We start from the raw sequence: 27250 nt of genomic DNA, 5'->3' as shown, positions 1-27250 counted from the left end.
GTAGAGATATAACAGTGTAGTGGTAGAGATATAACAGTGTAGTCCCTGGTAGAGATATAACAGTGTAGTCCCTGGTAGAGATATAACAGTGTAGTGGTAGAGATATAACAGTGTAGTGGTAGAGATATAACAGTGTAGTGGTAGAGATATAACAGTGTAGTCCCTGGTAGAGATATAACAGTGTAGTGGTAGAGATATAACAGTGTAGTGGTAGAGATATAACAGTGTAGTGGTAGAGATATAACAGTGTAGTCCCTGGTAGAGATATAACAGTGTTGTCCCTGGTAGAGATATAACAGTGTTGTCCCTGGTAGAGATATAACAGTGTAGTGGTAGAGATATAACAGTGTAGTCCCTGGTAGAGATATAACAGTGTAGTCCCTGGTAGAGATATAACAGTGTTGTCCCTGGTAGAGATATAACAGTGTAGTGGTAGAGATATAACAGTGTAGTCCCTGGTAGAGATATAACAGTGTAGTGGTAGAGATATAACAGTGTAGTGGTAGAGATATAACAGTGTAGTGGTAGAGATATAACAGTGTAGTGGTAGAGATATAACAGTGTAGTCCCTGGTAGAGATATAACAGTGTAGTCCCTGGTAGAGATATAACAGTGTTGTCCCTGGTAGAGATATAACAGTGTTGTCCCTGGTAGAGATATAACAGTGTAGTGGTAGAGATATAACAGTGTAGTGGTAGAGATATAACAGTGTAGTCCCTGGTAGAGATATCACAGTGTAGTGGTAGAGATATAACAGTGTAGTCCCTGGTAGAGATATAACAGTGTAGTCCCTGGTAGAGATATAACAGTGTAGTCCCTGGTAGAGATATAACAGTGTAGTGGTAGAGATATAACAGTGTAGTCCCTGGTAGAGATATAACAGTGTTGTCCCTGTAGAGATATAACAGTGTAGTGGTAGAGATATAACAGTGTAGTCCCTGGTAGAGATATAACAGTGTAGTGGTAGAGATATAACAGTGTTGTCCCTGGTAGAGATATAACAGTGTAGTGGTAGAGATATAACAGTGTAGTCCCTGGTAGAGATATAACAGTGTAGTCCCTGGTAGAGATATAACAGTGTAGTGGTAGAGATATAACAGTGTTGTCCCTGGTAGAGATATAACAGTGTTGTCCCTGGTAGAGATATAACAGTGTAGTGGTAGAGATATAACAGTGTTGTCCCTGGTAGAGATATAACAGTGTAGTGGTAGAGATATAACAGTGTTGTCCCTGGTAGAGATATAACAGTGTTGTCCCTGGTAGAGATATAACAGTGTAGTGGTAGAGATATAACAGTGTAGTGGTAGAGATATAACAGTGTAGTGGTAGAGATATAACAGTGTAGTCCCTGGTAGAGATATAACAGTGTAGTCCCTGGTAGAGATATAACAGTGTAGTCCCTGGTAGAGATATAACAGTGTAGTCCCTGGTAGAGATATAACAGTGGAGAGATATAACAGTGTAGTCCCTGGTAGAGATATAACAGTGTAGTGGGAGAGATATAACAGTGTAGTCCCTGGTAGAGATATAACAGTGTAGTCCCTGGTAGAGATATAACAGTGTAGTCCCTGGTAGAGATATAACAGTGTAGTCCCTGGTAGAGATATAACAGTGTAGTCCCTGGTAGAGATATAACAGTGTAGTCCCTGGTAGAGATATAACAGTGTAGTCCCTGGTAGAGATATAACAGTGTAGTCCCTGGTAGATATATAACAGTGTAGTCCCTGGTGTAGTCCCTGGTAGAGATGTAACAGTGTAGTTGTAGAGATATAACAGTGTAGTGGTAGAGATATAACAGTGTAGTCCCTGGTAGAGATATAACAGTGTAGTCCTGGTAGAGATATAACAGTGTAGTGATAGAGAGATAAGTGTAGTCCCTGGTGTAGTCCCTGGTAGAGATGTAACAGTGTAGTTGTAGAGATATAACAGTGTAGTCCCTGGTAGAGATATGACAGTGTAGGGGTAGAGATATGACAGTGTAGTGGGAGAGATATAATAGTGTAGTCCCTGGTAGAGATATAACAGTGTAGTCCCTGGTAGAGATGTAACAGTGTAGTTGTAGAGATATAACAGTGTAGTGGTAGAGATATAACAGTGTAGTCCCTGGTAGAGATATAACAGTGTAGTTGTAGAGATATAACAGTGTAGTGGTAGAGATATAACAGTGTAGTGGTAGATATAACAGTGTAGTCCCTGGTAGAGATATGACAGTGTAGTGGTAGAGATATGACAGTGTAGTGGTAGAGATATAACAGTGTAGTGGTAGAGATATAACAGTGTAGTCCCTGGTAGAGATATAACAGTGTAGTCCCTGGTGTAGTCCCTGGTAGAGATGTAACAGTGTAGTGGTAGATATAACAGTGTAGTCCCTGGTAGAGATATAACAGTGTAGTGGTAGAGATATAACAGTGTAGTCCCTGGTAGAGATATAACAGTGTAGTCCCTGGTAGAGATATAACGGTGTAGTCCCTGGTAGAGATATAACAGTGTAGTCCCTGGTAGAGAGATAACAGTGTAGTCCCTGGTAGAGAGATAACAGTGTAGTCCCTGGTAGAGAGATAACAGTGTAGTCCCTGGTAGAGAGATAACAGTGTAGTCCCTGGTAGAGAGATAACAGTGTAGTCCCTGGTAGAGAGATAACAGTGTAGTCCATGGTAGAGAGATAACAGTGTAGTCCCTTGTAGAGAGATAACAGTGTAGTCCCTGGTAGAGAGATAACAGTGTAGTCCCTGGTAGAGATATAACAGTGTAGTCCCTGTAGAGATATAACAGTGTAGTGGTAGAGAGATAACAGTGTAGTCCCTGGTAGAGAGATAACAGTGTAGTCCCTGGTAGAGATATAACAGTGTAGTGGTAGAGATATAACAGTGTTGTCCCTGGTAGAGATATAACAGTGTAGTGGTAGATATATAACAGTGTAGTGGTAGATATATAACAGTGTAGTCCCTGGTAGAGATATAACAGTGTAGTCCCTGGTAGAGATATAACAGTGTAGTCCCTGGTAGAGATATAACAGTGTAGTCCCTGGTAGAGATATAACAGTGTAGTGGTAGAGAGATAACAGTGTAGTCCCTGGTAGAGATATAACAGTGTAGTCCCTGGTAGAGATATAACAGTGTAGTCCCTGGTAGAGATATAACAGTGTAGTGGTAGAGATATAACAGTGTTGTCCCTGGTAGAGATGTAACAGTGTAGTGGTAGATATAACAGTGTAGTGGTAGAGATATAACAGTGTTGTCCCTGGTAGAGATATAACAGTGTTGTCCCTGGTAGAGATATAACAGTGTAGTGGTAGATATATAACAGTGTAGTGGTAGAGATATAACAGTGTAGTCCCTGGTAGAGATATAACAGTGTAGTCCCTGGTAGAGATATAACAGTGTAGTCCCTGGTAGAGATATAACAGTGTAGTCCCTGGTAGAGATATAACAGTGTAGTCCCTGGTAGAGATATAACAGTGTAGTGGTAGAGAGATAACAGTGTAGTCCCTGGTAGAGAGATAACAGTGTAGTCCCTGGTAGAGATATAACAGTGTAGTGGTAGAGATATAACAGTGTTGTCCCTGGTAGAGATATAACAGTGTAGTGGTAGATATATAACAGTGTAGTGGTAGAGATATAACAGTGTAGTGGTAGAGATATAACAGTGTAGTGGTAGAGATATAACAGTTTGTCCCTGGTAGAGATATAACAGTGTAGTCCCTGGTAGAGATATAACAGTGTAGTCCCTGGTAGAGATATAACAGTGTAGTGGTAGAGATATAACAGTGTAGTCCCTGGTGTAGTCCCTGGTAGAGATGTAACAGTGTAGTGGTAGATATAACAGTGTAGTGGTAGATATAACAGTGTAGTCCCTGGTAGAGATATAACAGTGTAGTGGTAGAGATATAACAGTGTAGTCCCTGGTAGAGATATAACAGTGTAGTCCCTGGTAGAGATATAACAGTGTAGTCCCTGGTAGAGATATAACAGTGTAGTCCCTGGTAGAGAGATAACAGTGTAGTCCCTGGTAGAGAGATAACAGTGTAGTCCCTGGTAGAGAGATAACAGTGTAGTCCCTGGTAGAGAGATAACAGTGTAGTCCCTGGTAGAGAGATAACAGTGTAGTCCCTGGTAGAGATATAACAGTGTAGTCCCTGTAGAGATATAACAGTGTAGTCCCTGTAGAGATATAACAGTGTAGTCCCTGGTAGAGAGATAACAGTGTAGTCCCTGGTAGAGAGATAACAGTGTAGTCCCTGGTAGAGATATAACAGTGTAGTGGTAGAGATATAACAGTGTTGTCCCTGGTAGAGATATAACAGTGTAGTGGTAGATATATAACAGTGTAGTGGTAGAGATATAACAGTGTAGTCCCTGGTAGAGATATAACAGTGTAGTCCCTGGTAGAGATATAACAGTGTAGTCCCTGGTAGAGATATAACAGTGTAGTCCCTGGTAGAGATATAACAGTGTAGTGGTAGAGAGATAACAGTGTAGTCCCTGGTAGAGATATAACAGTGTAGTCCCTGGTAGAGATATAACAGTGTAGTCCCTGGTAGAGATATAACAGTGTAGTGGTAGAGATATAACAGTGTAGTCCCTGGTGTAGTCCCTGGTAGAGATGTAACAGTGTAGTGGTAGATATAACAGTGTAGTGGTAGAGATATAACAGTGTTGTCCCTGGTAGAGATATAACAGTGTTGTCCCTGGTAGAGATATAACAGTGTAGTGGTAGATATATAACAGTGTAGTCCCTGGTAGAGATATAACAGTGTAGTCCCTGGTAGAGATATAACAGTGTAGTCCCTGGTAGAGATATAACAGTGTAGTCCCTGGTAGAGATATAACAGTGTAGTGGTAGAGAGATAACAGTGTAGTCCCTGGTAGAGAGATAACAGTGTAGTCCCTGGTAGAGATATAACAGTGTAGTGGTAGAGATATAACAGTGTAGTCCCTGGTGTAGTCCCTGGTAGAGATGTAACAGTGTAGTGGTAGATATAACAGTGTAGTGGTAGATATAACAGTGTAGTCCCTGGTAGAGATATAACAGTGTAGTGGTAGAGATATAACAGTGTAGTCCCTGGTAGAGATATAACAGTGTAGTCCCTGGTAGAGATATAACAGTGTAGTCCCTGGTAGAGATATAACAGTGTAGTCCCTGGTAGAGAGATAACAGTGTAGTCCCTGGTAGAGAGATAACAGTGTAGTCCCTGGTAGAGAGATAACAGTGTAGTCCCTGGTAGAGAGATAACAGTGTAGTCCCTGGTAGAGAGATAACAGTGTAGTCCCTGGTAGAGAGATAACAGTGTAGTCCCTGGTAGAGATATAACAGTGTAGTCCCTGTAGAGATATAACAGTGTAGTGGTAGAGAGATAACAGTGTAGTCCCTGGTAGAGAGATAACAGTGTAGTCCCTGGTAGAGATATAACAGTGTAGTGGTAGAGATATAACAGTGTTGTCCCTGGTAGAGATATAACAGTGTAGTGGTAGATATATAACAGTGTAGTGGTAGAGATATAACAGTGTAGTCCCTGGTAGAGATATAACAGTGTAGTCCCTGGTAGAGATATAACAGTGTAGTCCCTGGTAGAGATATAACAGTGTAGTCCCTGGTAGAGATATAACAGTGTAGTGGTAGAGAGATAACAGTGTAGTCCCTGGTAGAGATATAACAGTGTAGTCCCTGGTAGAGATATAACAGTGTAGTCCCTGGTAGAGATATAACAGTGTAGTGGTAGAGATATAACAGTGTAGTCCCTGGTGTAGTCCCTGGTAGAGATGTAACAGTGTAGTGGTAGATATAACAGTGTAGTGGTAGAGATATAACAGTGTTGTCCCTGGTAGAGATATAACAGTGTTGTCCCTGGTAGAGATATAACAGTGTAGTGGTAGATATATAACAGTGTAGTCCCTGGTAGAGATATAACAGTGTAGTCCCTGGTAGAGATATAACAGTGTAGTCCCTGGTAGAGATATAACAGTGTAGTCCCTGGTAGAGATATAACAGTGTAGTGGTAGAGAGATAACAGTGTAGTCCCTGGTAGAGAGATAACAGTGTAGTCCCTGGTAGAGATATAACAGTGTAGTGGTAGAGATATAACAGTGTTGTCCCTGGTAGAGATATAACAGTGTAGTGGTAGATATATAACAGTGTAGTGGTAGAGATATAACAGTGTAGTGGTAGAGATATAACAGTGTAGTGGTAGAGATATAACAGTGTTGTCCCTGGTAGAGATATAACAGTGTAGTCCCTGGTAGAGATATAACAGTGTAGTCCCTGGTAGAGATATAACAGTGTAGTGGTAGAGATATAACAGTGTTGTCCCTGGTAGAGATATAACAGTGTAGTGGTAGAGATATAACAGTGTAGTCCCTGGTAGAGATATAACAGTGTAGTCCCTGGTAGAGATATAACAGTGTAGTCCCTGGTAGAGATATAACAGTGTAGTCCCTGGTAGAGATATAACAGTGTAGTCCCTGGTAGAGATATAACAGTGTTGTCCCTGGTAGACAGACAGACAGACAGACGGGGGGAGGGGGGGACAGTGTAGTGGTAGAGATATAACAGTGTAGTGGTAGAGTATAACAGTGTAGTGGTAGAGTATAACAGTGTAGTGGTAGAGTATAACAGTGTAGTGGTAGAGTATAACCGTGTAGTGGTAGAGTATAACCGTGTAGTGGTAGAGTATAACCGTGTAGTGGTAGAGTATAACCGTGTAGTGGTAGAGATATAACAGTGTTGTCCCTGGTAGAGATATAACAGTGTTGTCCCTGGTAGAGATATAACAGTGTAGTGGTAGATATATAACAGTGTAGTCCCTGGTAGAGATATAACAGTGTAGTCCCTGGTAGAGATATAACAGTGTAGTCCCTGGTAGAGATATAACAGTGTAGTCCCTGGTAGAGATATAACAGTGTAGTGGTAGAGAGATAACAGTGTAGTCCCTGGTAGAGAGATAACAGTGTAGTCCCTGGTAGAGATATAACAGTGTAGTGGTAGAGATATAACAGTGTTGTCCCTGGTAGAGATATAACAGTGTAGTGGTAGATATATAACAGTGTAGTGGTAGAGATATAACAGTGTAGTGGTAGAGATATAACAGTGTAGTGGTAGAGATATAACAGTGTTGTCCCTGGTAGAGATATAACAGTGTAGTCCCTGGTAGAGATATAACAGTGTAGTCCCTGGTAGAGATATAACAGTGTAGTGGTAGAGATATAACAGTGTTGTCCCTGGTAGAGATATAACAGTGTAGTGGTAGAGATATAACAGTGTAGTCCCTGGTAGAGATATAACAGTGTAGTCCCTGGTAGAGATATAACAGTGTAGTCCCTGGTAGAGATATAACAGTGTAGTCCCTGGTAGAGATATAACAGTGTTGTCCCTGGTAGAGATATAACAGTGTTGTCCCTGGTAGACAGACAGACAGACAGACGGGGGACGGGGGACAGTGTAGTGGTAGAGATATAACAGTGTAGTGGTAGAGTATAACAGTGTAGTGGTAGAGTATAACAGTGTAGTGGTAGAGTATAACAGTGTAGTGGTAGAGTATAACAGTGTAGTGGTAGAGTATAACCGTGTAGTGGTAGAGTATAACCGTGTAGTGGTAGAGTATAACCGTGTAGTGGTAGAGTATAACCGTGTAGTGGTAGAGATATAACAGTGTAGTCCCTGGTGTAGTCCCTGGTAGAGATGTAACAGTGTAGTGGTAGATATAACAGTGTAGTCCCTGGTAGAGATATAACAGTGTAGTGGTAGAGATATTAACAGTGTAGTCCCTGGTAGAGATATAACAGTGTAGTCCCTGGTAGAGATATAACAGTGTAGTCCCTGGTAGAGATATAACAGTGTAGTCCCTGGTAGAGATATAACAGTGTAGTCCCTGGTAGAGATATAACAGTGTAGTGGTAGAGAGATAACAGTGTAGTCCCTGGTAGAGAGATAACAGTGTAGTCCCTGGTAGAGATATAACAGTGTAGTGGTAGAGATATAACAGTGTTGTCCCTGGTAGAGATATAACAGTGCAGTGTAGTGGTAGAGATATAACAGTGTAGTGGTAGAGATATAACAGTGTTGTCCCTGGTAGAGATATAACAGTGTAGTCCCTGGTAGAGATATAACAGTGTAGTCCCTGGTAGAGATATAACAGTGTTGTCCCTGGTAGAGATATAACAGTGTAGTGGTAGAGATATAACAGTGTAGTTGTAGAGATATAACAGTGTAGTCCCTGGTAGAGATATAACAGTGTAGTCCCTGGTAGAGATATAACAGTGTAGTCCCTGGTAGAGATATAACAGTGTTGTCCCTGGTAGAGATATAACAGTGTAGTCCCTGGTAGAGATATAACAGTGTAGTGGTAGAGATATAACAGTGTTGTCCCTGGTAGAGATATAACAGTGTAGTGGTAGAGATATAACAGTGTAGTTGTAGAGATATAACAGTGTAGTCCCTGGTAGAGATATAACAGTGTAGTCCCTGGTAGAGATATAACAGTGTAGTCCCTGGTAGAGATATAACAGTGTTGTCCCTGATAGAGATATAACAGTGTAGTGGTAGAGTATAACAGTGTAGTGGTAGAGTATAACAGTGTAGTGGTAGAGTATAACCTGTAGTGGTAGAGTATAACCGTGTAGTGGTAGAGTATAACAGTGTAGTGGTAGAGTATAACCGTGTAGTGGTAGAGATATAACAGTGTAGTCCCTGGTGTAGTCCCTGGTAGAGATGTAACAGTGTAGTGGTAGATATAACAGTGTAGTGGTAGATATAACAGTGTAGTCCCTGGTAGAGATATAACAGTGTAGTGGTAGAGATATAACAGTGTAGTCCCTGGTAGAGATATAACAGTGTAGTCCCTGGTAGAGATATAACAGTGTAGTCCCTGGTAGAGATATAACAGTGTAGTCCCTGGTAGAGAGATAACAGTGTAGTCCCTGGTAGAGATATAACAGTGTAGTGGTAGAGATATAACAGTGTTGTCCCTGGTAGAGATATAACAGTGTAGTGGTAGAGATATAACAGTGTAGTCCCTGGTAGAGATATAACAGTGTAGTCCCTGGTAGAGATATAACAGTGTAGTCCCTGGTAGAGATATAACAGTGTAGTCCCTGGTAGAGATATAACAGTGTTGTCCCTGGTAGAGATATAACAGTGTTGTCCCTGGTAGACAGACAGACAGACAGACGGGGGGACGGGGGGACAGTGTAGTGGTAGAGATATAACAGTGTAGTGGTAGAGTATAACAGTGTAGTGGTAGAGTATAACAGTGTAGTGGTAGAGTATAACAGTGTAGTGGTAGAGTATAACAGTGTAGTGGTAGAGTATAACCGTGTAGTGGTAGAGTATAACCGTGTAGTGGTAGAGTATAACCGTGTAGTGGTAGAGTATAACCGTGTAGTGGTAGAGATATAACAGTGTAGTCCCTGGTGTAGTCCCTGGTAGAGATGTAACAGTGTAGTGGTAGATATAACAGTGTAGTCCCTGGTAGAGATATAACAGTGTAGTGGTAGAGATATTAACAGTGTAGTCCCTGGTAGAGATATAACAGTGTAGTCCCTGGTAGAGATATAACAGTGTAGTCCCTGGTAGAGATATAACAGTGTAGTCCCTGGTAGAGATATAACAGTGTAGTCCCTGGTAGAGATATAACAGTGTAGTGGTAGAGAGATAACAGTGTAGTCCCTGGTAGAGAGATAACAGTGTAGTCCCTGGTAGAGATATAACAGTGTAGTGGTAGAGATATAACAGTGTTGTCCCTGGTAGAGATATAACAGTGTAGTGGTAGAGATATAACAGTGTAGTGGTAGAGATATAACAGTGTAGTGGTAGAGATATAACAGTGTTGTCCCTGGTAGAGATATAACAGTGTAGTCCCTGGTAGAGATATAACAGTGTAGTCCCTGGTAGAGATATAACAGTGTTGTCCCTGGTAGAGATATAACAGTGTAGTGGTAGAGATATAACAGTGTAGTTGTAGAGATATAACAGTGTAGTCCCTGGTAGAGATATAACAGTGTAGTCCCTGGTAGAGATATAACAGTGTAGTCCCTGGTAGAGATATAACAGTGTTGTCCCTGGTAGAGATATAACAGTGTAGTCCCTGGTAGAGATATAACAGTGTAGTGGTAGAGATATAACAGTGTTGTCCCTGGTAGAGATATAACAGTGTAGTGGTAGAGATATAACAGTGTAGTTGTAGAGATATAACAGTGTAGTCCCTGGTAGAGATATAACAGTGTAGTCCCTGGTAGAGATATAACAGTGTAGTCCCTGGTAGAGATATAACAGTGTTGTCCCTGATAGAGATATAACAGTGTAGTGGTAGAGTATAACAGTGTAGTGGTAGAGTATAACAGTGTAGTGGTAGAGTATAACCGTGTAGTGGTAGAGTATAACCGTGTAGTGGTAGAGTATAACAGTGTAGTGGTAGAGTATAACCGTGTAGTGGTAGAGATATAACAGTGTAGTCCCTGGTGTAGTCCCTGGTAGAGATGTAACAGTGTAGTGGTAGATATAACAGTGTAGTGGTAGATATAACAGTGTAGTCCCTGGTAGAGATATAACAGTGTAGTGGTAGAGATATAACAGTGTAGTCCCTGGTAGAGATATAACAGTGTAGTCCCTGGTAGAGATATAACAGTGTAGTCCCTGGTAGAGATATAACAGTGTAGTCCCTGGTAGAGAGATAACAGTGTAGTCCCTGGTAGAGAGATAACAGTGTAGTCCCTGGTAGAGATATAACAGTGTAGTGGTAGAGATATAACAGTGTTGTCCCTGGTAGAGATATAACAGTGTAGTGGTAGATATATAACAGTGTAGTGGTAGAGATATAACAGTGTAGTGGTAGAGATATAACAGTGTAGTGGTAGAGATATAACAGTGTTGTCCCTGGTAGAGAGATAACAGTGTAGTCCCTGGTAGAGAGATAACAGTGTAGTCCCTGGTAGAGAGATAACAGTGTAGTCCCTGGTAGAGAGATAACAGTGTAGTCCCTGGTAGAGAGATAACAGTGTAGTCCCTGGTAGAGATATAACAGTGTAGTCCCTGTAGAGATATAACAGTGTAGTGGTAGAGAGATAACAGTGTAGTCCCTGGTAGAGAGATAACAGTGTAGTCCCTGGTAGAGATATAACAGTGTAGTGGTAGAGATATAACAGTGTTGTCCCTGGTAGAGATATAACAGTGTAGTGGTAGATATATAACAGTGTAGTGGTAGATATATAACAGTGTAGTCCCTGGTAGAGATATAACAGTGTAGTCCCTGGTAGAGATATAACAGTGTAGTCCCTGGTAGAGATATAACAGTGTTGTCCCTGGTAGAGATATAACAGTGTAGTGGTAGAGATATAACAGTGTAGTCCCTGGTAGAGATATAACAGTGTAGTCCCTGGTAGAGATATAACAGTGTAGTGGTAGAGATATAACAGTGTAGTGGTAGAGATATAACAGTGTAGTGGTAGAGATATAACAGTGTAGTCCCTGGTAGAGATATAACAGTGTAGTGGTAGAGATATAACAGTGTAGTGGTAGAGATATAACAGTGTAGTGGTAGAGATATAACAGTGTAGTCCCTGGTAGAGATATAACAGTGTTGTCCCTGGTAGAGATATAACAGTGTTGTCCCTGGTAGAGATATAACAGTGTTGTCCCTGGTAGAGATATAACAGTGTAGTGGTAGAGATATAACAGTGTAGTCCCTGGTAGAGATATAACAGTGTAGTCCCTGGTAGAGATATAACAGTGTTGTCCCTGGTAGAGATATAACAGTGTAGTGGTAGAGATATAACAGTGTAGTCCCTGGTAGAGATATAACAGTGTAGTGGTAGAGATATAACAGTGTAGTGGTAGAGATATAACAGTGTAGTGGTAGAGATATAACAGTGTAGTGGTAGAGATATAACAGTGTAGTCCCTGGTAGAGATATAACAGTGTAGTCCCTGGTAGAGATATAACAGTGTTGTCCCTGGTAGAGATATAACAGTGTTGTCCCTGGTAGAGATATAACAGTGTAGTGGTAGAGATATAACAGTGTAGTGGTAGAGATATAACAGTGTAGTCCCTGGTAGAGATATCACAGTGTAGTGGTAGAGATATAACAGTGTAGTCCCTGGTAGAGATATAACAGTGTAGTCCCTGGTAGAGATATAACAGTGTAGTCCCTGGTAGAGATATAACAGTGTAGTGGTAGAGATATAACAGTGTAGTCCCTGGTAGAGATATAACAGTGTTGTCCCTGGTAGAGATATAACAGTGTAGTGGTAGAGATATAACAGTGTAGTCCCTGGTAGAGATATAACAGTGTAGTGGTAGAGATATAACAGTGTTGTCCCTGGTAGAGATATAACAGTGTAGTGGTAGAGATATAACAGTGTAGTCCCTGGTAGAGATATAACAGTGTAGTCCCTGGTAGAGATATAACAGTGTAGTGGTAGAGATATAACAGTGTTGTCCCTGGTAGAGATATAACAGTGTTGTCCCTGGTAGAGATATAACAGTGTAGTGGTAGAGATATAACAGTGTTGTCCCTGGTAGAGATATAACAGTGTTGTCCCTGGTAGAGATATAACAGTGTTGTCCCTGGTAGAGATATAACAGTGTAGTGGTAGAGATATAACAGTGTAGTGGTAGAGATATAACAGTGTAGTGGTAGAGATATAACAGTGTAGTCCCTGGTAGAGATATAACAGTGTAGTCCCTGGTAGAGATATAACAGTGTAGTCCCTGGTAGAGATATAACAGTGTAGTCCCTGGTAGAGATATAACAGTGGAGAGATATAACAGTGTAGTCCCTGGTAGAGATATAACAGTGTAGTGGGAGAGATATAACAGTGTAGTCCCTGGTAGAGATATAACAGTGTAGTCCCTGGTAGAGATATAACAGTGTAGTCCCTGGTAGAGATATAACAGTGTAGTCCCTGGTAGAGATATAACAGTGTAGTCCCTGGTAGAGATATAACAGTGTAGTCCCTGGTAGAGATATAACAGTGTAGTCCCTGGTAGAGATATAACAGTGTACCCTGGTAGAGATATAACAGTGTAGTCCCTGGTAGATATATAACAGTGTAGTCCCTGGTGTAGTCCCTGGTAGAGATGTAACAGTGTAGTTGTAGAGATATAACAGTGTAGTGGTAGAGATATAACAGTGTAGTCCCTGGTAGAGATATAACAGTGTAGTCCCTGGTAGAGATATAACAGTGTAGTGATAGAGAGATAAGTGTAGTCCCTGGTGTAGTCCCTGGTAGAGATGTAACAGTGTAGTTGTAGAGATATAACAGTGTAGTCCCTGGTAGAGATATGACAGTGTAGGGGTAGAGATATGACAGTGTAGTGGGAGAGATATAATAGTGTAGTCCCTGGTAGAGATATAACAGTGTAGTCCCTGGTAGAGATGTAACAGTGTAGTTGTAGAGATATAACAGTGTAGTGGTAGAGATATAACAGTGTAGTCCCTGGTAGAGATATAACAGTGTAGTTGTAGAGATATAACAGTGTAGTGGTAGAGATATAACAGTGTAGTGGTAGATATAACAGTGTAGTCCCTGGTAGAGATATGACAGTGTAGTGGTAGAGATATGACAGTGTAGTGGTAGAGATATAACAGTGTAGTGGTAGAGATATAACAGTGTAGTCCCTGGTAGAGATATAACAGTGTAGTCCCTGGTGTAGTCCCTGGTAGAGATGTAACAGTGTAGTGGTAGATATAACAGTGTAGTCCCTGGTAGAGATATAACAGTGTAGTGGTAGAGATATAACAGTGTAGTCCCTGGTAGAGATATAACAGTGTAGTCCCTGGTAGAGATATAACGGTGTAGTCCCTGGTAGAGATATAACAGTGTAGTCCCTGGTAGAGAGATAACAGTGTAGTCCCTGGTAGAGAGATAACAGTGTAGTCCCTGGTAGAGAGATAACAGTGTAGTCCCTGGTAGAGAGATAACAGTGTAGTCCCTGGTAGAGAGATAACAGTGTAGTCCCTGGTAGAGAGATAACAGTGTAGTCCATGGTAGAGAGATAACAGTGTAGTCCCTTGTAGAGAGATAACAGTGTAGTCCCTGGTAGAGAGATAACAGTGTAGTCCCTGGTAGAGATATAACAGTGTAGTGGTAGAGATATAACAGTGTTGTCCCTGGTAGAGATATAACAGTGTAGTGGTAGATATATAACAGTGTAGTGGTAGATATATAACAGTGTAGTCCCTGGTAGAGATATAACAGTGTAGTCCCTGGTAGAGATATAACAGTGTAGTCCCTGTAGAGATATAACAGTGTAGTGGTAGAGAGATAACAGTGTAGTCCCTGGTAGAGAGATAACAGTGTAGTCCCTGGTAGAGATATAACAGTGTAGTGGTAGAGATATAACAGTGTTGTCCCTGGTAGAGATATAACAGTGTAGTGGTAGATATATAACAGTGTAGTGGTAGATATATAACAGTGTAGTCCCTGGTAGAGATATAACAGTGTAGTCCCTGGTAGAGATATAACAGTGTAGTCCCTGGTAGAGATATAACAGTGTAGTCCCTGGTAGAGATATAACAGTGTAGTGGTAGAGAGATAACAGTGTAGTCCCTGGTAGAGATATAACAGTGTAGTCCCTGGTAGAGATATAACAGTGTAGTCCCTGGTAGAGATATAACAGTGTAGTGGTAGAGATATAACAGTGTTGTCCCTGGTAGAGATGTAACAGTGTAGTGGTAGATATAACAGTGTAGTGGTAGAGATATAACAGTGTTGTCCCTGGTAGAGATATAACAGTGTTGTCCCTGGTAGAGATATAACAGTGTAGTGGTAGATATATAACAGTGTAGTGGTAGAGATATAACAGTGTAGTCCCTGGTAGAGATATAACAGTGTAGTCCCTGGTAGAGATATAACAGTGTAGTCCCTGGTAGAGATATAACAGTGTAGTCCCTGGTAGAGATATAACAGTGTAGTCCCTGGTAGAGATATAACAGTGTAGTGGTAGAGAGATAACAGTGTAGTCCCTGGTAGAGAGATAACAGTGTAGTCCCTGGTAGAGATATAACAGTGTAGTGGTAGAGATATAACAGTGTTGTCCCTGGTAGAGATATAACAGTGTAGTGGTAGATATATAACAGTGTAGTGGTAGAGATATAACAGTGTAGTGGTAGAGATATAACAGTGTAGTGGTAGAGATATAACAGTTTGTCCCTGGTAGAGATATAACAGTGTAGTCCCTGGTAGAGATATAACAGTGTAGTCCCTGGTAGAGATATAACAGTGTAGTGGTAGAGATATAACAGTGTAGTCCCTGGTGTAGTCCCTGGTAGAGATGTAACAGTGTAGTGGTAGATATAACAGTGTAGTGGTAGATATAACAGTGTAGTCCCTGGTAGAGATATAACAGTGTAGTGGTAGAGATATAACAGTGTAGTCCCTGGTAGAGATATAACAGTGTAGTCCCTGGTAGAGATATAACAGTGTAGTCCCTGGTAGAGATATAACAGTGTAGTCCCTGGTAGAGAGATAACAGTGTAGTCCCTGGTAGAGAGATAACAGTGTAGTCCCTGGTAGAGAGATAACAGTGTAGTCCCTGGTAGAGAGATAACAGTGTAGTCCCTGGTAGAGAGATAACAGTGTAGTCCCTGGTAGAGAGATAACAGTGTAGTCCCTGGTAGAGATATAACAGTGTAGTCCCTGTAGAGATATAACAGTGTAGTGGTAGAGAGATAACAGTGTAGTCCCTGGTAGAGAGATAACAGTGTAGTCCCTGGTAGAGATATAACAGTGTAGTGGTAGAGATATAACAGTGTTGTCCCTGGTAGAGATATAACAGTGTAGTGGTAGATATATAACAGTGTAGTGGTAGATATATAACAGTGTAGTGGTAGAGATATAACAGTGTAGTCCCTGGTAGAGATATAACAGTGTAGTCCCTGGTAGAGATATAACAGTGTAGTCCCTGGTAGAGATATAACAGTGTAGTCCCTGGTAGAGATATAACAGTGTAGTGGTAGAGAGATAACAGTGTAGTCCCTGGTAGAGATATAACAGTGTAGTCCCTGGTAGAGATATAACAGTGTAGTCCCTGGTAGAGATATAACAGTGTAGTGGTAGAGATATAACAGTGTAGTCCCTGGTGTAGTCCCTGGTAGAGATGTAACAGTGTAGTGGTAGATATAACAGTGTAGTGGTAGAGATATAACAGTGTTGTCCCTGGTAGAGATATAACAGTGTTGTCCCTGGTAGAGATATAACAGTGTAGTGGTAGATATATAACAGTGTAGTCCCTGGTAGAGATATAACAGTGTAGTCCCTGGTAGAGATATAACAGTGTAGTCCCTGGTAGAGATATAACAGTGTAGTGGTAGAGAGATATAACAGTGTAGTGGTAGAGAGATGTAGTCCCTGGTAGAGAGATAACAGTGTAGTCCCTGGTAGAGATATAACAGTGTAGTGGTAGAGATATAACAGTGTTGTCCCTGGTAGAGATATAACAGTGTAGTGGTAGATATATAACAGTGTAGTGGTAGAGATATAACAGTGTAGTGGTAGAGATATAACAGTGTAGTGGTAGAGATATAACAGTGTTGTCCCTGGTAGAGATATAACAGTGTAGTCCCTGGTAGAGATATAACAGTGTAGTCCCTGGTAGAGATATAACAGTGTAGTGGTAGAGATATAACAGTGTTGTCCCTGGTAGAGATATAACAGTGTAGTGGTAGAGATATAACAGTGTAGTCCCTGGTAGAGATATAACAGTGTAGTCCCTGGTAGAGATATAACAGTGTAGTCCCTGGTAGAGATATAACAGTGTAGTCCCTGGTAGAGATATAACAGTGTAGTCCCTGGTAGAGATATAACAGTGTTGTCCCTGGTAGACAGACAGACAGACAGACGGGGGGACGGGGGGACAGTGTAGTGGTAGAGATATAACAGTGTAGTGGTAGAGTATAACAGTGTAGTGGTAGAGTATAACAGTGTAGTGGTAGAGTATAACAGTGTAGTGGTAGAGTATAACCGTGTAGTGGTAGAGTATAACCGTGTAGTGGTAGAGTATAACCGTGTAGTGGTAGAGTATAACCGTGTAGTGGTAGAGATATAACAGTGTTGTCCCTGGTAGAGATATAACAGTGTTGTCCCTGGTAGAGATATAACAGTGTAGTGGTAGATATATAACAGTGTAGTCCCTGGTAGAGATATAACAGTGTAGTCCCTGGTAGAGATATAACAGTGTAGTCCCTGGTAGAGATATAACAGTGTAGTCCCTGGTAGAGATATAACAGTGTAGTGGTAGAGAGATAACAGTGTAGTCCCTGGTAGAGAGATAACAGTGTAGTCCCTGGTAGAGATATAACAGTGTAGTGGTAGAGATATAACAGTGTTGTCCCTGGTAGAGATATAACAGTGTAGTGGTAGATATATAACAGTGTAGTGGTAGAGATATAACAGTGTAGTGGTAGAGATATAACAGTGTAGTGGTAGAGATATAACAGTGTTGTCCCTGGTAGAGATATAACAGTGTAGTCCCTGGTAGAGATATAACAGTGTAGTCCCTGGTAGAGATATAACAGTGTAGTGGTAGAGATATAACAGTGTTGTCCCTGGTAGAGATATAACAGTGTAGTGGTAGAGATATAACAGTGTAGTCCCTGGTAGAGATATAACAGTGTAGTCCCTGGTAGAGATATAACAGTGTAGTCCCTGGTAGAGATATAACAGTGTAGTCCCTGGTAGAGATATAACAGTGTTGTCCCTGGTAGAGATATAACAGTGTTGTCCCTGGTAGACAGACAGACAGACAGACGGGGGGACGGGGGGACAGTGTAGTGGTAGAGATATAACAGTGTAGTGGTAGAGTATAACAGTGTAGTGGTAGAGTATAACAGTGTAGTGGTAGAGTATAACAGTGTAGTGGTAGAGTATAACAGTGTAGTGGTAGAGTATAACCGTGTAGTGGTAGAGTATAACCGTGTAGTGGTAGAGTATAACCGTGTAGTGGTAGAGTATAACCGTGTAGTGGTAGAGATATAACAGTGTAGTCCCTGGTGTAGTCCCTGGTAGAGATGTAACAGTGTAGTGGTAGATATAACAGTGTAGTCCCTGGTAGAGATATAACAGTGTAGTGGTAGAGATATTAACAGTGTAGTCCCTGGTAGAGATATAACAGTGTAGTCCCTGGTAGAGATATAACAGTGTAGTCCCTGGTAGAGATATAACAGTGTAGTCCCTGGTAGAGATATAACAGTGTAGTCCCTGGTAGAGATATAACAGTGTAGTGGTAGAGAGATAACAGTGTAGTCCCTGGTAGAGAGATAACAGTGTAGTCCCTGGTAGAGATATAACAGTGTAGTGGTAGAGATATAACAGTGTTGTCCCTGGTAGAGATATAACAGTGTAGTGGTAGAGATATAACAGTGTAGTGGTAGAGATATAACAGTGTAGTGGTAGAGATATAACAGTGTTGTCCCTGGTAGAGATATAACAGTGTAGTCCCTGGTAGAGATATAACAGTGTAGTCCCTGGTAGAGATATAACAGTGTTGTCCCTGGTAGAGATATAACAGTGTAGTGGTAGAGATATAACAGTGTAGTTGTAGAGATATAACAGTGTAGTCCCTGGTAGAGATATAACAGTGTAGTCCCTGGTAGAGATATAACAGTGTAGTCCCTGGTAGAGATATAACAGTGTTGTCCCTGGTAGAGATATAACAGTGTAGTCCCTGGTAGAGATATAACAGTGTAGTGGTAGAGATATAACAGTGTTGTCCCTGGTAGAGATATAACAGTGTAGTGGTAGAGATATAACAGTGTAGTTGTAGAGATATAACAGTGTAGTCCCTGGTAGAGATATAACAGTGTAGTCCCTGGTAGAGATATAACAGTGTAGTCCCTGGTAGAGATATAACAGTGTTGTCCCTGATAGAGATATAACAGTGTAGTGGTAGAGTATAACAGTGTAGTGGTAGAGTATAACAGTGTAGTGGTAGAGTATAACCGTGTAGTGGTAGAGTATAACCGTGTAGTGGTAGAGTATAACAGTGTAGTGGTAGAGTATAACCGTGTAGTGGTAGAGATATAACAGTGTAGTCCCTGGTGTAGTCCCTGGTAGAGATGTAACAGTGTAGTGGTAGATATAACAGTGTAGTGGTAGATATAACAGTGTAGTCCCTGGTAGAGATATAACAGTGTAGTGGTAGAGATATAACAGTGTAGTCCCTGGTAGAGATATAACAGTGTAGTCCCTGGTAGAGATATAACAGTGTAGTCCCTGGTAGAGATATAACAGTGTAGTCCCTGGTAGAGAGATAACAGTGTAGTCCCTGGTAGAGAGATAACAGTGTAGTCCCTGGTAGAGATATAACAGTGTAGTGGTAGAGATATAACAGTGTTGTCCCTGGTAGAGATATAACAGTGTAGTGGTAGATATATAACAGTGTAGTGGTAGAGATATAACAGTGTAGTGGTAGAGATATAACAGTGTAGTGGTAGAGATATAACAGTGTTGTCCCTGGTAGAGAGATAACAGTGTAGTCCCTGGTAGAGAGATAACAGTGTAGTCCCTGGTAGAGAGATAACAGTGTAGTCCCTGGTAGAGAGATAACAGTGTAGTCCCTGGTAGAGAGATAACAGTGTAGTCCCTGGTAGAGATATAACAGTGTAGTCCCTGTAGAGATATAACAGTGTAGTGGTAGAGAGATAACAGTGTAGTCCCTGGTAGAGAGATAACAGTGTAGTCCCTGGTAGAGATATAACAGTGTAGTGGTAGAGATATAACAGTGTTGTCCCTGGTAGAGATATAACAGTGTAGTGGTAGATATATAACAGTGTAGTGGTAGATATATAACAGTGTAGTCCCTGGTAGAGATATAACAGTGTAGTCCCTGGTAGAGATATAACAGTGTAGTCCCTGGTAGAGATATAACAGTGTAGTGGTAGAGAGATAACAGTGTAGTCCCTGGTAGAGATATAACAGTGTAGTCCCTGGTAGAGATATAACAGTGTAGTCCCTGGTAGAGATATAACAGTGTAGTGGTAGAGATATAACAGTGTAGTCCCTGGTGTAGTCCCTGGTAGAGATGTAACAGTGTAGTGGTAGATATAACAGTGTAGTGGTAGAGATATAACAGTGTTGTCCCTGGTAGAGATATAACAGTGTAGTGGTAGATATATAACAGTGTAGTGGTAGAGATATAACAGTGTAGTCCCTGGTAGAGATATAACAGTGTAGTCCCTGGTAGAGATATAACAGTGTAGTGGTAGAGATATAACAGTGTTGTCCCTGGTAGAGATATAACAGTGTAGTCCCTGGTAGAGATATAACAGTGTAGTCCCTGGTAGAGATATAACAGTGTAGTCCCTGGTAGAGATATAACAGTGTAGTGGTAGAGTATAACAGTAGACAGACAGAGGGAACGGTGTAGTGGTAGAGTATAACAGTAGACAGACAGAGGGAACGGTGTAGTGGTAGAGTATAACAGTAGACAGAGGGAACGGTGTAGTGGTAGAGATATAACAGTAGACAGACAGGGAACGGTGTAGTGGTAGAGATATAACAGTAGACAGACAGGGAACGGTGTAGTGGTAGAGTATAACAGTAGACAGACAGAGGGAACAGTGTAGTGGTAGAGTATAACAGTAGACAGACAGAGGGAACGGTGTAGTGGTAGAGTATAACAGTAGACAGACAGAGGGAACGGTGTAGTGGTAGAGTATAACAGTAGACAGACAGGGAACGGTGTAGTGGTAAAGTATAACAGTAGACAGACAGAGGGAACGGTGTAGTGGTAGAGTATAACAGTAGACAGACAGAGGGAACAGTGTAGTGGTAGAGATATAACAGTAGACAGAGGGAACGGTGTAGTGGTAGAGTATAACAGTAGACAGACAGAGGGAACGGTGTAGTGGTAGAGTATAACAGTAGACAGACAGAGGGAACGGTGTAGTGGTAGAGATATAACAGTAGACAGACAGGGAACGGTGTAGTGGTAGAGTATAACAGTAGACAGACAGGGAACGGTGTAGTGGTAGAGATATAACAGTAGACAGACAGGGAACGGTGTAGTGGTAGAGTATAACAGTAGACAGACAGGGAACGGTGTAGTGGTAGAGTATAACAGTAGACAGACAGAGGGAACGGTGTAGTGGTAGAGTATAACAGTAGACAGACAGAGGGAACGGTGTAGTGGTAGAGTATAACAGTAGACAGACAGAGGGAACGGTGTAGTGGTAGAGTATAACAGTAGACAGAGGGAACGGTGTAGTGGTAGAGTATAACAGTAGACAGACAGGGAACGGTGTAGTGGTAGAGTATAACAGTAGACAGACAGGGAACGGTGTAGTGGTAGAGTATAACAGTAGACAGACAGGGAACGGTGTAGTGGTAGAGTATAACAGTAGACAGACAGAGGGAATGGTGTAGTGGTAGAGTATAACAGTAGACAGACAGAGGGAACGGTGTAGTGGTAGACTATAACAGTAGACAGACAGGGAACGGTGTAGTGGTAGAGATATAACAGTAGACAGACAGGGAACGGTGTAGTGGTAGAGTATAACAGTAGACAGACAGGGAACGGTGTAGTGGTAGAGTATAACAGTAGACAGACAGAGGGAACGGTGTAGTGGTAGAGTATAACAGCACAGTAGACAGACAGAGGGAACGGTGTAGTGGTAGAGTAACAGTATAACAGTAGACAGACAGAGGGAACGGTGTAGTGGTAGAGTATAACAGTAGACAGAGGGAACGGTGTAGTGGTAGAGTATAACAGTAGACAGACAGGGAACGGTGTAGTGGTAGAGTATAACAGTAGACAGACAGGGAAGGTGTAGTGGTAGGTATAACAGTAGACAGACAGAGGGAACGGTGTAGTGGTAGAGATATAACAGTAGACAGACAGAGGGAACGGTGTAGTGGTAGAGTATAACAGTAGACAGACAGGGAACGGTGTAGTGGTAGAGTATAACAGTAGACAGACAGAGGAACGGTGTAGTGGTAGAGTATAACAGTAGACAGACAGAGGAACGGTGTAGTGGTAGAGTATAACAGTAGACAGACAGGGAACGGTGTAGTGGTAGAGTATAACAGTAGACAGACAGAGGAAGAGGGAACGGTGTAGTGGTAGAGTATAACAGTAGACAGACAGGGGAACGGTGTAGTGGTAGAGTATAACAGTAGACAGACAGGGAACGGTGTAGTGGTAGAGTATAACAGTAGACAGACAGAGGAACAGTGTAGTGGTAGAGTATAACAGTAGACAGACAGGGAACGGTGTAGTGGTAGAGTATAACAGTAGACAGACAGAGGAACGGTGTAGTGGTAGAGTATAACAGTAGACAGACAGAGGGAACGGTGTAGTGGTAGAGTATAACAGTAGACAGACAGAGGGAACGGTGTAGTGGTAGAGTATAACAGTAGACAGACAGAGGAACGGTGTAGTGGTAGAGTATAACAGTAGACAGACAGAGGGAACGGTGTAGTGGTAGAGTATAACAGTAGACAGACAGAGGGAAGAGGGAACGGTGTAGTGGTAGAGTATAACAGTAGACAGAGGGAACGGTGTAGTGGTAAGTATAACAGTAGACAGACAGAGGGAACGGTGTAGTGGTAGAGTATAACAGTAGACAGACAGAGGAACGGTGTAGTGGTAGAGTATAACAGTAGACAGAGGGAACGGTGTAGTGGTAGAGAGTATAACAGTAGACAGACAGGGAACAGTGTAGTGGTAGAGATATAACAGTAGACAGAGGGAACGGTGTAGTGGTAGAGTATAACAGTAGACAGACAGAGGGAACGGTGTAGTGGTAGAGATATAACAGTAGACAGACAGGGAACGGTGTAGTGGTAGAGTATAACAGTAGACAGACAGAGGGAACGGTGTAGTGGTAGAGTATAACAGTAGACAGACAGAGGGAACGGTGTAGTGGTAGAGTATAACAGTAGACAGACAGGGAACGGTGTAGTGGTAGAGTATAACAGTAGACAGACAGAGGGAACGGTGTAGTGGTAGAGTATAACAGTAGACAGACAGAGGGAACGGTGTAGTGGTAGAGTATAACAGTAGACAGACAGGGAACGGTGTAGTGGTAGAGTATAACAGTAGACAGACAGGGAACGGTGTAGTGGTAGAGTATAACAGTAGACAGACAGGGAACGGTGTAGTGGTAGAGTATAACAGTAGACAGACAGGGAACGGTGTAGTGGTAGAGTATAACAGTAGACAGACAGGGAACGGTGTAGTGGTAGAGTATAACAGTAGACAGACAGGGAACGGTGTAGTGGTAGAGTATAACAGTAGACAGACAGAGGGAACAGTGTAGTGGTAGAGATATAACAGTAGACAGACAGGGAACGGTGTAGTGGTAGAGTATAACAGTAGACAGACAGAGGGAACGGTGTAGTGGTAGAGTATAACAGTAGACAGACAGGGAAACAGTAGACAGACAGAGGTGTAGTGGTAGAGTATAACAGTAGACAGACAGAGGGAACGGTGTAGTGGTAGAGTATAACAGTAGACAGACAGAGGGAACGGTGTAGTGGTAGAGTATAACAGTAGACAGACAGAGGGAACGGTGTAGTGGTAGAGTATAACAGTAGACAGACAGGAACGGTGTAGTGGTAGAGTATAACAGTAGACAGACAGAGGGAACGGTGTAGTGGTAGAGTATAACAGTAGACAGACAGGGAACGGTGTAGTGGTAGAGTATAACAGTAGACAGACAGGGAACGGTGTAGTGGTAGAGTATAACAGTAGACAGACAGAGGGAACGGTGTAGTGGTAGAGTATAACAGTAGACAGACAGGGAACGGTGTAGTGGTAGAGTATAACAGTAGACAGACAGAGGGAACGGTGTAGTGGTAGAGTATAACAGTAGACAGACAGGGAACGGTGTAGTGGTAGAGTATAACAGTAGACAGACAGAGGGAACGGTGTAGTGGTAGAGTATAACAGTAGACAGACAGGGAACGGTGTAGTGGTAGAGTATAACAGTAGACAGACAGAGGGAACGGTGTAGTGGTAGAGTATAACAGTAGACAGACAGGGAACGGTGTAGTGGTAGAGTATAACAGTAGACAGACAGAGGGAACGGTGTAGTGGTAGAGTATAACAGTATAACAGTAGACAGATAACAGGACAGAACGGTGTAGTGGTAGAGTATAACAGTAGACAGACAGAGGGAACGGTGTAGTGGTAGAGTATAACAGTAGACAGACAGAGGGAACGGTGTAGTGGTAGAGTATAACAGTAGACAGACAGAGGGAACGGTGTAGTGGTAGAGTATAACAGTAGACAGACAGAGGAACGGTGTAGTGGTAGAGTATAACAGTAGACAGACAGGGGAACGGTGTAGTGGTAGAGTATAACAGTAGACAGACAGGGAACGGTGTAGTGGTAGAGTATAACAGTAGACAGACAGAGGAGCAGTAGTGTAGTGGTAGAGTATAACAGTAGACAGACAGGGAACGGTGTAGTGGTAGAGTATAACAGTAGACAGACAGAGGAACGGTGTAGTGGTAGAGTATAACAGTAGACAGACAGAGGGAACGGTGTAGTGGTAGAGTATAACAGTAGACAGACAGGGAACGGTGTAGTGGTAGAGTATAACAGTAGACAGACAGGGAACAGTGTAGTGGTAGAGTATAACAGTAGACAGACAGAGGGAACGGTGTAGTGGTAGAGTATAACAGTAGACAGACAGGGAATTGTGTAGTGGTAGAGTATAACAGTAGACAGACAGGGAACGGTGTAGTGGTAGAGTATAACAGTAGACAGAGGGAACGGTGTAGTGGTAGAGTATAACAGTAGACAGACAGAGGGAACGGTGTAGTGGTAGAGTATAACAGTAGACAGACAGGGAACGGTGTAGTGGTAGAGTATAACAGTAGACAGACAGGGAACGGTGTAGTGGTAGAGTATAACAGTAGACAGACAGGGAACGGTGTATTCTCTGAGTACCGGAGCTGATTGACTTGTGACACGTGTCTCTAATTAAAGAACTAGAAGAGGAGCTCTGTGACATCACAGTAATTATATTATCCTTTCCTTTAATGGAGACGCTGTTCCCCGGGGGGGTTCCTGCTCTCTCTCTCCTTCTCTTCCCTCCCTTTACACCCTCACTCTACCATGATACCTCCCTTCCTTCTCCCCTCTCTTCCTCTGTCGCTCTCTACCGTCTCTCTCCTTCTCTTCCCTCCCTTTACTCCCTCACTCTACCATGATACCTCCCTTCCTTCTCCCCTCTCTTCCTCTGTCGCTCTCTACCGTCTCTCTCCTTCTCTTCCCTCCCTTTACACCCTCACTCTACCATGATACCTCCCTTCCTTCTCCCCTCTACCGTCTCTCTATCTCCTTCTCTTCCTCCCTTTACACCCTCACTCTACCATGATACCTCCCTTCCTTCTCCCCTCTCTACCGTCTCTCTCTCTCCCTTCTCTTCCCTCCCTTTACTCCCTCACTCTACCATGATACCTCCCTTCCTTCTCCCCTCTCTACCGTCTCTCTCTCTCTTCTCTTCCCTCCCTTTACTCCCTCACTCTACCATGATACCTCCCTTCCTTCTCCCCTCTCTTCCTCTGTCGCTCTCTACCGTCTCTCTCCTTCTCTTCCCTCCCTTTACACCCTCACTCTACCATGATACCTCCCTTCCTTCTCCCCTCTCTACCGTCTCTCTCTCTCCTTCTCTTCCCTCCCTTTCTCCCTCACTCTACCATGATACCTCCCTTCCTTCTCCCCTCTCTTCCTCTGTCGCTCTCTACCGTCTCACTCTCTCCTTCTCTTCCCTCCCTTTACACCCTCACTCTACCATGATACCTCCCTTCCTTCTCCCCTCTCTACCGTCTATCTCCTTCTCTTCCCTCCCTTTACACCCTCACTCTACCATGATACCTCCCTTCCTTCTCCCCTCTCTTCCTCTGTCGCTCTCTACCGTCTCTCTATCTCCTTCTCTTCCCTCCCTTTACTCCCCTCACTCTACCATGATACCTCCCTTCCTTCTCCCCTCTCTACCGTCTCTCTATCTCCTTCTCTTCCCTCCCTTTACACCCTCACTCTACCATGATACCTCCTTCCTTCTCCCCTCTACCGTCTCTCTATCTCCTTCTCTTCCCTCCCTTTACACCCTCACTCTACCATGATACCTCCCTTCCTTCTCCCCTCTCTACCGTCTCTCTCTCTCCTTCTCTTCCCTCCCTTTACACCCTCACTCTACCATGATACCTCCCTTCCTTCTCCCCTCTCTACCGTCTCTCTCTCTCCTTCTCTTCCCTCCCTTTACACCCTCACTCTACCATGATACCTCCCTTCCTTCTCCCCTCTACCGTCTCTCTATCTCCTTCTCTTCCCTCCCTTTTACACCCTCACTCTACCATGATACCTCCCTTCCTTCTCCCCTCTCTACCGTCTCTCTCTCCTTCTCTTCCTCCCTTTACACCCTCACTCTACCATGATACCTCCCTTCCTTCTCCCCCCTCTACCGTCTCTCTCTCTCCTTCTCTTCCCTCCCCTTTACACCCTCACTCTACCATGATACCTCCCTTCCTTCTCCCCTCTCTACCGTCTCTCCCTCTCCTTCTCTTCCCTCCCTTTACACCCTCACTCTACCATGATACCTCCCTTCCTTCTCCTCTACCGTCTCTCCCTCTCCTTCTCTTCCCTCCCTTTACTCCCTCACTCTACCATGATACCTCCTCCCTTCTCCTCTCTACCGTCTCTCCTCTCCTTCTTCCCTCCCTTTACTCACTCTACCATGATACTCCCTTCCTTTCTCTTCCCTCCCTTACACCCTCACTCTCCCATGATACCTCCCTTCCTTCTCCCCCTCTCTACCGTCTCTCTATCTCCTTCTCTTCCCTCCCTTTACTCCCTCACTCTACCATGATACCTCCCTTCCTTCTCCCCTCTCTACCGTCTCTCTCTCTCCTTCTCTTCCCTCCCTTTACACCCTCACTCTACCATGATACCTCCCTTCCTTCTCCCCTCTCTTCCTCTGTCGCTCTCTACCATCTCACTCTCTCCCTAACCCCACACCCACTAATTTATCTTGCTCTCTGTCCCTTCCCTCGTCTCTCTCCCTCTGTCTACCCTCCTCTCTCCCTCTCCAGGTATTGATGTGTGGAACCCGGCGTTTGACGTGACCCCCCACCAGCTGATAACGGGGGGCATCATCACAGAGCTGGGGGTGTTTCTGCCCTCGGAGCTGCAGGCAGCACTCACCGGCCGTCTCACTGCCCTGTAGACGGCGATATCACCACCCGCTGGCCGCCGTGCGCTACTGCACCTTAATATTCCTGCTCTCACTCTCTCATACCACTTCCACGTCCTC

At 43.0% G+C, this 27250-nt stretch overlaps 1 pseudogene; it reads left to right on the top strand.

The window, feature by feature from the left end:
* Positions 1 to 27250, top strand: part of LOC135571126 (methylthioribose-1-phosphate isomerase-like) — a 44342-nt pseudogene extending 17092 nt beyond the window's left edge.

The sequence above is a fragment of the Oncorhynchus nerka genome, unplaced genomic scaffold, assembly GCF_034236695.1.
Source record: "Oncorhynchus nerka isolate Pitt River unplaced genomic scaffold, Oner_Uvic_2.0 unplaced_scaffold_755, whole genome shotgun sequence".
Lineage (NCBI taxonomy): Eukaryota > Metazoa > Chordata > Actinopteri > Salmoniformes > Salmonidae > Oncorhynchus > Oncorhynchus nerka.
The sequence above is the reverse complement of the archived record's forward strand: the minus strand, read 5'-3'. Positions and strand labels throughout refer to the sequence as shown.